At 46.0% G+C, this 11,849-nt stretch overlaps 1 protein-coding gene across 2 annotated transcripts in view; it reads left to right on the top strand.

Moving 5' to 3' along the window:
• The first annotated feature begins 9,900 nt into the window (after nt 1-9,900).
• Nucleotides 9,901-11,849, top strand: part of TTBK2 (tau tubulin kinase 2) — an 82,721-nt gene continuing 80,772 nt past the window's right edge. For both annotated transcript variants that reach the window (XM_061997895.1, XM_061997894.1), the window contains exon 1: nt 9,901-10,035. The gene's annotated coding sequence lies outside the window, so the exon portion shown is untranslated. The remainder of the gene's footprint in view (nt 10,036-11,849) is intronic.

The raw sequence follows: 11,849 nt of genomic DNA, 5'->3' as shown, positions 1-11,849 counted from the left end.
AGACAGCGCGTTTTCAGTGGATGTGATGTGGTTGCAGAGCTATGCTGCAGTACCATGAACTTTCACCTTTCTGCAGTGGTTGATTGCCTTTCCTCAAGGTGTGCAAGATCCTTGGAGCTTTTTCTTTGGGGAAATAGAGAAGCATACGGGGTATGATCAATAAAGGTCCCTTCCAACCCCTAACATTCTGTGACTCTATGATTACTCTTGTGTAATATTTTGAGCTAGCAGACTTTACTGCTTAATCTGAATCAAACTGGAATCAGCTAAAACATCATGAAAACCACCTGCAGAGAAGCTGTACAGAAGTAGGGCTACACCTGCCCATGACAGGATCCACAGCTGCTGTGAAACTTGAGGTAAGCAGATAGTTGTAGAGTACAGTTTAAAAAGGTAACAGTATCCCAGAGCCTTTGTCTGTACACGTCAGAAGGACTCCATTCTATTTGTACAGGGCAGGACGAGGTTGTTCCATTCATATTAGGAGATGGTTAGATATCTTGGTGCATTTGATTACTAAAACATTTTAATGTCTGTGAGGTCCAATTCATTTGTGTTGTTTTCTTCCCTGAGAGGGGTGTTAGCCCCTGTGCCAGGCTGCCCAGGGAGCTGGGGGAGTCCCCAGCCCTGGAGGGATCCCAAAGCCGTGGAGCTGAGGTGCTGAGGGCCGTGGGTTAGTGATGGGCTGGGCAGAGTGAGGGGAGGGATTGGACTCCATGATCTTAGAAGTCTTTTCCAAGCAGAGTGATTCTATGAATCTACTTTTCCCTGTGTTTAGACAGGAAACTAATTCCCCTCAAAACTATTAATTTGTGCATCTCTTTTGTACAATAGATGGAATCATGTGCAAAACGCACAGCATTTTCCCTTACTGCTAATATTTCCAAAGGTGTTGAGGTGAGCAGCTCTCTGACTTGAAAAACTGGGACCTAATTTTAATGATTAAGGCTGATGATCAGTTGTGGTTGAATATTGGTTGTGGTAATCATACCTATTACCATGATGACATATTGATTATCATTAGACACCCCTGTACAAACGAGTCTGGAGAACAGTCATTTATGAAAGGACAACACTCTTCATGCCATTCTTCTGCAATATCTTTCAGATCTTAGTTAAAAGGATTATGCTCTGCTTAATTTCCTCTTAAAGGAGTTAATCCTCCATGTGAATGCAGCTGACAGCCTGTCTGCTAAGCCCAGAGGCAGTATCTTTGATTGCTTCACCAGTTAAGCAGTTCATGACTTGAACTTAAATAGCTGTAAATGGCTGCTGCAAACAGGTTTATTTGCCCCTGATACTCAGAGTCTTGGAGCTTACAATAGAGAGAACCTCTGGTGAAATTTCCTAGCTGCTGATAGGCAGCTGATGTTCAGTAGCCAGCATATAAGAATGTATCACTCACTGGTCCTATCTATGAGATACACAGATGTATTTGCAAAATGCCTCTAGAGCGTTAGGCACACGAATACTTCCACTGTCACTGAGAACACCCTATTGCCAGACACCTTTTGCTTTAACATTCCAACAAAAGTGGTAAACACTTTTATCTTTACTTAAAATTAAGCTGCTTGAGGGGCACTGTTGATTTTGGAAGATGTAACTTGGAGGCTTTCTGTCATATTCTAGCCATAGAGAAATTTGAAGCTGAATTCCGTAAGCAGGGATACGCTGAGTCTCGCGGGGCTGTTCTGATAGAGCTCCTTCCCCCCTTCTCATGTGCTTAAAGCTAAGAAGAGCAAAATGTGTGTGCATTTTGGATGGGAAGACTCTTCCCATCATCATGAGTTTTGTAACTATGCCATAAGGTTATTCTTTCCCTAACTGTTCAATGAGGTATTGAACAGGATGTATAGCAACACGCCTACTGCTGCGTAGGAGCATGTTTTGAGCACCGGGAAGAAAGTTCTTCCATCTGAAAGAACTGAAGTGCAGTTATGGACTGAAAGTGTCCTTGCCTTGCTCTGCAATGTGTATCTATCCTTCCCCAAGTTATACTTGGCAGTGAGCTACTGCAAAACCACAAACACTCCTAGCAGTTCAGTGGCACTAACAGCTCTATCAGAGCTCTTTAGAGAGACACCTCACCATTGCATGTGACCCACTCCAGACTTATGAAGAACAAACACACAGATATTTTTTCCCCAGCTACAGAAGAGCAACCTGGATTTCATTCTATAAAGGAGGGAATATTTCTTTCAACAGAAGCAGCCCAATAAACGTGGAAATCTCCCACATTATCAATATCTTCCTCAAGCTTTCCTTGTCTAACTCATTTCAAACTCGGCTTTCACCAGCATACCATAGCTTTTTGCTTCCAAGATGCCACCTCCCTGTTCCTTTGCTATCAAATCCTCCTAACTACATAGAACAAGACACAGCACAGTTATTTGTTTATAACATTTACTTATTAGATGCAAATTGGTGAGAGAAATTTGTCTTGCAATGTTGTCATAAACCACATCTTACCTTAGCAATTTCACTCAAATCTGCTGATGGAGCTAAACACACATTCCTACCCGAGGCTTGTGGTAAAAGAAACCACTAACCTGCTTCAGAGGCCTGGACAGGATCTCAAAACTGCTAACTTGCTGAGTACAGGGAAGAAAATACCTGGATTAGGCATCCTGAGGAAGAATGAAGTCCTGATTTCCTGATGTCTGTGTAGTTCTTCTATCTTTACACTGGCTCACCACTGGAGGTGGAGAAAAAGACTTCAACTCTTCTGCCCGTGCTAATCTGTCTTTCATCTCTAATCATAGCTAAGAGATTTATTTCAAGGTTCTTATGCCACCAGGTTAAATCCTGCAAACAGGGCAACTGAGTGTGAAGTGAGATCTCACTGACAAAATGGACTTACAGTAACTTTTTTTTTACCCTTTTACCCCCCGGAGATTTTGGCTAGTAAGGAACAGAGACTGTTCTTCAGTACTTGTTAACGTCTTCATTAGTTCTTACTTTGGTCTTAACAATAAAAGTAGGTCCAAGAGAGGGAAGAATAATGCAACTTTGTGCTTCTGTGGGAAGGGAAAATCTATCTTGGGCAGTTATCACTTATACTCACTATGATGTGCCTTACACATCATTCCTTGTTTTGTTGCTTTGAATGGAATTGCCTGTCCTCTGTGTTTTGACTGTGTCCAAGAAAGGGATTCAAGTAACTGAGAGCAATTGGATCATCTTATATGACTCACAGTAGGTTCTGGTTTGGGAAACTTTCCAGTTTCAAGAACAATCTAGTAGAAACCTCTGTCCTAGACTCTTAAAAGCTTTATCCCCAAGCCAGAAGCAAAAGCATCTTGTCCTTTGGCATTTCTGGCTCATAACTGCCAGTGTCACTCTGTGCCTCCACAGGGAATAAAGAATCCCCAGGATATATCCCAACAGGATAAAGTCATACAGTGAAATTCTCTCCCTTTTCAGCTTTTCTGATACAGTCAAACCCATAACCAATGCTTATGCTGAAAAGCTCCATCCAATAATGCATTGTCTAGTACCCCATGGCAAACTTCTGCAGAGACACTTCCTTGACATGTAGGGAGTCCCTGGAGCCATACAGACTTGATGTGCTTTCTGCTGGCAACTTCAGAAAAGGGGACTTTACCATACCTTCACCTTTTAAAAGAAAACCCCCTGAAATAGGACTTCTAGCTTTCTGCCTTGCTTATGTGTTGATGCAACAGCACATCTGGGAAACTTCACATCAAGAAGATGTGTGATAAATGTGGGACCTGAAGGACCTACTGCATGTGGACCACAGAAATGCTTGCAGATGATGAAATATACCCTAACTGCATGGAATTAGTCCTATGTGTATGGATCACTCATGCTTTGGATGTGCTGTACTCGTGCAAACCATGAGGAATACGTGAGATCTGTTCCAAGGTGTGTGTTTGTGTACAGGTCAACTCAATGGAGCATATTCAATGGTACAATATATTCCCTGAGGACAGCACAAGTACACAAAGGTACACATTTGTCTGGGATTTTTTGAGCTATTGCTCTGTCCGGGATGTGATACATTAGAAATCCTGGAGAAATGTCTGAAGTCCTTTTCTATGCCCAGAAAAAGTTCACATGTGAATCCTCCCCAGTCCCAATTTGTGCAACTGCAGAAAAATGTTGTCCTGTTATTGCCTCAGATACCTCCTAGCAGAAAAATGCACCTTCCCAGTCTCTTTGCAGCGTAAACCTAGTGCTTGCATGCATGACAGCAAGCAAGCAGAAGATGGCAGTGCTGCTGTTTGTGTTTTTTTTACAAGGCAAAGTAAGAAGCTTTCTTTGATTTGTGCTAGAGAGATTAGAGGTCAGGCACACAGCTATCAGAAGCTCAGGTCTGCAGCATTGTCAGAAGTAACTCAAATCCAATCTTAATGCAATCAGAGGTCAAAGCTACCTGTGGGTTTTGTTCTGTTTCATATTGGGAAATGGTTTCAGCTGCCAAGTTGAATTATTCAGAAATTTGTTGTGGTTTATGGCAATCTGTAAGTAACCTTGCTGCACTTTCTTACAGAGCTGCTGGGAAGCCAGGGCACCAATACCGTAATGATAACCCAGGGTTTTGTAACACAGCAAGAGCAGTTGTACTTGTCTGCCAGTTATCACCCAGGGCTGTAGAAAGAAAACACACCCTTTCCTGCCAACATTGGAGATTGCTGTCCTGTAGGTTTGGATCCCAAAGAGGTATGTTTTGTAGCTATTTGGCCTGTGAGCCGACACAGGCAGGACACAGGAACAACCACAGAACCACAGATAAAATGCCAGGAGCAAATTTATTCTTGTACCTTATGACCCAGGGGCTCTGTGAAGCAGCCCCCAGGCAGAGGCACTGCTTTCTGCCTATAAACCAGGGATTCCTCTTTAGGCATAGTTTTCCACTGTGCTTTGATCTTTCCCACAGCAAGGCAGGAATCTCCACAGGTGCCTCTGAGTCCATCACAGGCCTGTGTTATCTAAACAAGGATATGCTACTTGCCTAAGCAGCAGTTAGTGTCCTTGAGAGCTGTGTTTTTCAACACCCCAGCTGCAGGTCACTTGAGTGTTATTTACAGTCCTCCTCACCAATCTTCCTGTTCCCACAAGTACCGTCCATATCTAAGTCCACAGGCAAGGCAAGATGTGTTATGAATTAGCCTTATTAAACAGGTAGTTGGGATGATGCATGCTGTAACATTTAATTTCACATCTAGATTCCAAAAAATATGGCTTTATTTGTATATTTGAATGACTTTCATCTTATATTTAACTTTAATTGCAGAAGAGATTTTGGAGTAATGGACTAAAACTGGAGTCACTCAGTAAGTCTGACACAAGCAGGTGCTACATGAACTTTCTTTAACATGTCAGAGCTTCTGAGGGAGAGTCCACATTCAGGAAGGGATTCTCACCAATATGTGTCCATGGGAAGTGGATATGGAAAAGGGGATTCAGACCATCTGCTTTTTTGGCTTTTGTAAAGTGGTGAACAATGTGGCAGATAACTGTGAGGTGGAAGTTATGAGGCAGATTAGAAGCAATTGAGTGTTTGCAGAGTATCTTTCTCTCAACTACATTTTTTAACTTTCAGGAAGGAAGTATCCTAGCATGTTGGTGGTTGGAAATTAGAGCAGACTTGCATGAGCTGCACTGCCTGTGTACTGCCAGTCCTCAGGGCCGCTGTGTATTCTGGTTAATGCCACACAGGTACTTGTCAAACTGGCTCTGATTTCAATCCATAGGAGCTGTACTGTCTGTAACCCCTGAGTCATCTACTCCTGAGTCATGGTGAGTCATAAATGGAAAACTAAGGCACAGAAATAATGTGTTCTACCTTAAGATCAGACCAGCAGTCTATGGTAAAGCTGGGAAGTGAACCTGTGTTTTAAATTGGTTGATAAACCATTTTTACAACCTTATTCATAATTAGACTATGCAGCAATCTTGCTTTTTGCCTTTGTACCTTATTCACGACAGATCACATGATCACTGTGATGATGTGTCCAGTTCTGGGCTCCCCAGCTCAAGAGGGACAGGGAACTGCTGGCAAATAACAATTTCCTCCTTCCTGTGATTTCAATCATTTGATGATCATAATTGATGATAAAAATGTTGATTTCAGTGTGTTTCTCAGAAATAATGAAAGGGATGTAATAGTTTAAAGAAGAAATATTTAGGTATACAGACAAGTAAAATGTACATGTGAGAATTCACCTTCCAGAGAGTATTCATAGTAGGAACAGACTCACAGATCTGCAATAGATTGGAGTTAGAATCTCCTCTTCTTTCCCCTTTGTTTCCCTGCATCAGTAAACTGCAATGACTAGATGAATTCACAGCCACATCAGAATTAAATGTTTACCTGTGCTGGGCCACCACACTTGACCATGCTTGCAAGAGCTTTCTGGTTTTCTAGGAGGACCTAGGATGCTCATTATCATTCCATGCAGATTCAGAGGTGGATCTTCAGCTGCACATGTTTGGGATGGTGGTTCAAAGGCTGCACAGTAAACTGTCATCTAAAAAACATGGGAAATACCTCACAGGGTCAGACTAGGTATCCACCTGCCCTCTAGTCTGTAACACAAGTTAGAGGTGCTTTTTACAGTTAATCCCCCTTTCATTCCCTCTGCATCTAGAACTGTTCTTAACAGGATGTTATGGAATACCAGATAATTGCCACACAAAGCCAGATACAGCAACAAAATACAAACGGTTAAAAGATAAGAGCAAGGTCATAGTCACACTGCAAAGAGAGGCACTTTTTTACATGGAGATAAGAAATGAGAACTAACTATATAAAACCTGAATAAAGGGCAAAAGACAGTTTTTGGCTCAGAATAACTTTTTCCAGGCCCAATCAACACTATGCATCAAAGCTGTATCTATATAGCTGTATCACTATGCATCTACCTGTACCAGTGCCAGAAAGCTCCACTAGCTTGATTTCTCATTTACATAGAGATTTTAATGTGTTGGGGTGGGTTTTTTTTGGTGTGTTTTAGTTTTGTTGGGTTTTGGTTCTTCTTTTTGCAGTGAAGATATTCTGCAAGTTTGCACTGACAGAGGAAACACTGGTATCTGTAACATTTATCATCATCTTTGAACCAAAAATAGGGGAACAGAAAGCCTTGAAGGGCTTCTTAATATATTTGTGAACTAAATTAAGAAAGGTTACCTTTAAAGACCTCCTGAGCTTAAGTGGAAACAGATTTTCCTTTTGAGAACACTCAGTTTCAGTATATTTTTCCCCTCCTTTTTAGTTGAACCATTCAGGTTTTGTCTACTTGTGAAGAGACCATGGTAGTTTGAAAACAGATCACTATAACTTGAAAACTAACTAATGACAAAGGCTATTTGGTCTTTAAAAGCTTGCAGTGTGCTTGCTGACTTATCAGTATACTAAGAAAAGACATATTCTTGATGTGATTTCCATGATATTGTGCATGACAGTCTAGTTATATTAGATAATGAATTAACTTATGAAGTTACCCAACCATGTAAGAAACTGTGGCCCTCGGATTAGCAGTGATAAACAGGTAAACAGACAAACCAGACAAACAAGTTCATTAAGGCCATTCCATTCTCTTTAAGTAGATTAGAAAATTTTCCTGAAGAATTGTACACCTCAGGCAACACATCAGTTATCTGAGGAACAATAGTCTTCACAGATGGATTAATATTCATGAGCTCTGCATTACACCTAGTATACAGCAAGTTTTGTTGGAGTTAGTTAATACAAGAGGTGGTTAAGGCATTCATCTCCCCTCAATTATAATTTGTGAGAAGTACTGTCTACCTTAGTGGAAATGTGAAAAAATTACTTGTTCAGTGCATAGAAGAGCAGGTATAGGAAACAGGCCTATCCTAGAATAATTGTCACCTTAGCAATGCCTTTAGGACAGGTTTGGAAGAATATGTAGCTCAGTAGTGTATTTTCCATTTGAGAAGCTGTAAATGTCTATCAAAGGTAAAAACTCATAACTCCATTTTGCAATTGGCGGAAAAACATGCTATTGAGAGGGAGGGAAGCAAAAAAGGAAAGAGAAAAAGCAACCCTCCCCCCCATTTCAATACAAGGTGGTTCCTTTCCCTTCACAAAATGAACATTTCTACCTAATATCAGCTTTCTTATTAACTGTTTTGTTAGGACACATTGTACACACACGTTCTCTATAAGAAACATAAGGAAAAACTTCTTCAGTGTGAGGGTGAGGGAGTGGTGGAAGGGGCTGCCCAGATGGGTTCTGGAGTCTCCTTCTCTGGAGAGATTCACACCCACCTGGATGAGTTCGTGTGTGACCTACTCTAGGTGGTCGTGCTCTGGCAGGGGATGATCTCTAAAGGTCCCTTCCAACCTTTAAGATTCAGTGATTCTGTCATCTAGAGGAAATACACGCTTATCACCAGTGTTTATCCACACCAGTCTGACTGGTGGCCCACTGCTTGAGGTAGCTGGTGAATTAAGAAGCCTCTGGCTGAAGCTTGACAGGGAGCAGGTCACAGCTGTCTGTGCTCACTGTTAGGTCAGGTTCCCAGCTCCCACTGCTGGGTAACTCATTCGAAAACTACAAGCACTGCTACTATCCTCCTATTCATAAAGCAGTAGGAGGAGATATAGTGTTTTCTAACCTTATTCTTTGACTATCATCTTGCTGTGACAACTGAAAAAAGGGGCTTAAATTACACTATCATCATCTTATCTGCCTGACAGTAGGGAAATAAAAGCGCTTTTCTTTTTAAAGGTAACTTCACGTAAGTGGAATGCTGCGGTGTGTTGTTTTCTCGCTTCTCACAAGCTGCTGCGAGTACAGCAAATCTGTCCCTGCCCCTTCCCACAGAACGGGTCTCTCGTAGCAGCCAGACGCATCCAGCCCCTGGGCTTGGCACCGTGGCCGAACCGCGCGTCCAGCGGCACCCACCGTACCTGTCCCGCTGGAGGGTCACGCCCGCAACAAGGAATCGCCTGTGGGGAGCTGACACCTTCTCCTGCAAGGTCGTGGCGTCCTGTGCGCGGGAGTTGCTCGGCGCCTCTCACACACACACACAGAGGCAGAGCGGGAGCGGCGGCTGACAGTCCTCCCGCGCGACGCGGCTCCCTGAGGCGGCGCCAGGAGCCGCCGCCTCCCTCAGCCTCCTCCTCCGCCGAAGCTCGTTCTTTCTTCCTTCAGCCTTCCCGCCTCACCGCGGCACGGCGGAGGCAGCCTCCCCCCCCGGGCACTCCGCCAGCTGCGGGGTAGCTTCGCCGATGAGGCCCGGGGATGGCTGAGCCCGGGCCGCTGAGGCGAAGGCCGGTACCGCAGCGAGGAGAAAGTTCCCGCCCCCGCGGGCGCTGCGGTGCGGGAGGGGAAGCGGCGCGGCGGCGAGCGCTGCGGGGCGGCCGCCATCCCCCTCACGGGCGCTGCCCGCCGCCCCCTCAGAGCCTCGGCGGGAAACGGCTCGCGGCGGCCGGGACTACAGCGCCCGGCACACACCTCGGCGGGGGCTCCGCGGCTCTCAACCAACCCCGCACACAGCGCGGTGCCCGTCCGCGCCCGCCCCCGGCACCCGTGATTGATCGCCCTGGGAACCAATCGCTCGGGAGGAATCTCTGCGGCCGCCCAATCATCGCTCGGGAAAAGGGGATGGGGGCGGTGCCCTGAAGCGCAGCGGGCTCGGTGGCGCCGCGGCTGAGGAAGGGCGAGTGAGGGGGAGGCGTCGGCGGGCGAGCACGGCCGGGACTGCCGCAGGGATGGCGACGGCGGCTGTGAGGGAGTTAACCCTTTTGGGAAGGGCCGCGGGGCCCTCCGCAACCCCGTGAGCGTCCCTGCGCGCCGCGCGCAGCCGCTTCCCCTCCCCGCGGGCGGGCCCCCGCCGTCCCGGCACTGCAGTCGCCATAGAGACCGCGCCGCACGCCATGGGGCGGAGGCTGGGCCGGAGGCAGGGCCGGGGGGCGCCGCCGCTTTAGCCCTCCCCGCGCCGCGCCGACCATCCCCCGCGGCGGCCGGGGGCGCCGGGCTCCGCAGCGACTCGCCGGTGCCGCCCCGAGGAGCCGCCGCCGCTGCCTCGGCCCCGTTCCAGGTGAGGAGACGCGGCGCTGCGCGGCGGCCGGCGCCGTTACCCCTGCGCGCCCGCGGGCCCCGGCAGCCGGGCGGAGGTATCCCCGGAGGGCGCTCGGGCCGCCTCAGCGGGGCGCGGCCCTCGGGCTACGGCAGCCGAGCCCCCGCCGCCGGCCCGGCCGCAGCGGTGGCTGCGTGGGAGCCCTGTCGCGGTTTCCTTCCCCGCGGGAGAGGGAGTTTGCTCCGGGGAGGGGGCACGGCCCACCTTGAGAGGGGCTCTGGGCAGCGAGGGGTGCGCAGGCATTTCGAGGTGAGCCTTTCCGCGGAGCTAAGGTCAGCAAGTCCGCCGGGCTCCGGCAGCAGTCACCGCCGCCCCGGCCTCTACGGCCAACTCAAATTTATAGGCACGAGATTTTTTTATTTGTCCCTCCCACTTGCTGCAAGAAGGCAAACGGGACGGGTATTGACGTGTTGCGATGGCGAAGCATCCCAGTTTGAAAATAACCGCATCTATGTTTCTGGTTTTCAATCGTGGTATTTTAACGGAGGCATCCGCGGGCAAGGCTGGCTGGGGAATCGGTCTGTCTGTCGCCTAGCGCTTTAAGAGCTGGAGCCATGAACAGCAGTTGCATCAATATATGAATACAGATACGCCGGGCTAGGCCGCAGATGCACTCACTGGGGTGATAATAGTAAACATAGGAACTGCATGTGGAAGAAATTAAGACGAGGTTATGATACATAGTTTTAGCTTTAAAAGGAAGAAAATGGGGAAATACCTTGTTCCTAAGTCTACGGATGATCTCTGGAACTGCAACTGCACCCTTGTACTTCTGTTGTCACTCTAGAGCTGAAGCAATGAGAGGACAAAGATCAGTGCGATGTTTCTAAGCTCAGGGTTGAGTCAGAGCGGTTGGTAACCCTGCTAGTGGGAAAAGAGATGGATTTGCAATTATTAGTAGTATTTATGTGTTACCCTGGGGGGAGGGGGGTGGGTAGTTATGGACACAAAGACCCCTGGCTATAGCACAGCCTTTTGAGAATCTACTGTGGTTATAATTAAGCTGGAAAGGACTACAGAAAATGAGTTATAAAATAGGCTGTAATGATTTTATTTTTTAGTTGAATTTCAGCTTAAATTGTCAGAATTAGTAAGCTGTATTGACAGGGTGTTTGAGAGCTCTAAAATACTTCATACTCTATTTAGTTTAAAATCGCATTAGCCTTAAAGTGAGCAGTTGGTTTCCATGCTGTGCTTCTGGAAAAAATGAGTAGGATTTTTTATATTGCCATGCTTCTGCTGAACACATGCTATTCTTATAGGTATGTAACATTTTAACTGTTGTAGCTGAGAAAGCAAAGGATTAGAGCTTATTTTGCTGCTCTTGTTTGATTTTGGGGAGGGATTTTTTGGGGGGGGTTGTAATGATGTGAACTCATGGCACAAAAATATAAAATATTCAGTGTTAAATTGCACTGAATTGGTGAGGATTTCTTTGTTTTACAGAGCTAATTGCATTTTAACTGAGTGTCAAAACTTTCTTAAGTTGTTAAATCATAAGTATGCTTACTAATGTTTCTTTGACTCATCAAAAAACCATATCTAGGGAAGTTTGACTACAACAGGATTGATATTGATTAGTCAAAAGTTGTTTTGAAAACAGTGCATCAAGATAGAGTTTAAAAAAGTGGGCAGGTGGGATCAGTTGTCTCTGACAAGTACATGAGTATATCAGAAATAGATCAGAGAAGTTCAGTGTCTTTTTCCATCTTCCTCTTGTGGAAATGATGGGGTTAGAATGAGAACAGCAAAGTGAGCAGCAGTAATGCTGTGGT

Source organism: Colius striatus, chromosome 6 (genome assembly GCF_028858725.1).
Source record: "Colius striatus isolate bColStr4 chromosome 6, bColStr4.1.hap1, whole genome shotgun sequence".
NCBI lineage: Eukaryota > Metazoa > Chordata > Aves > Coliiformes > Coliidae > Colius > Colius striatus.
Note: the sequence above shows the minus strand (reverse complement) of the source record. Positions and strands in the feature narration are given on the sequence as shown.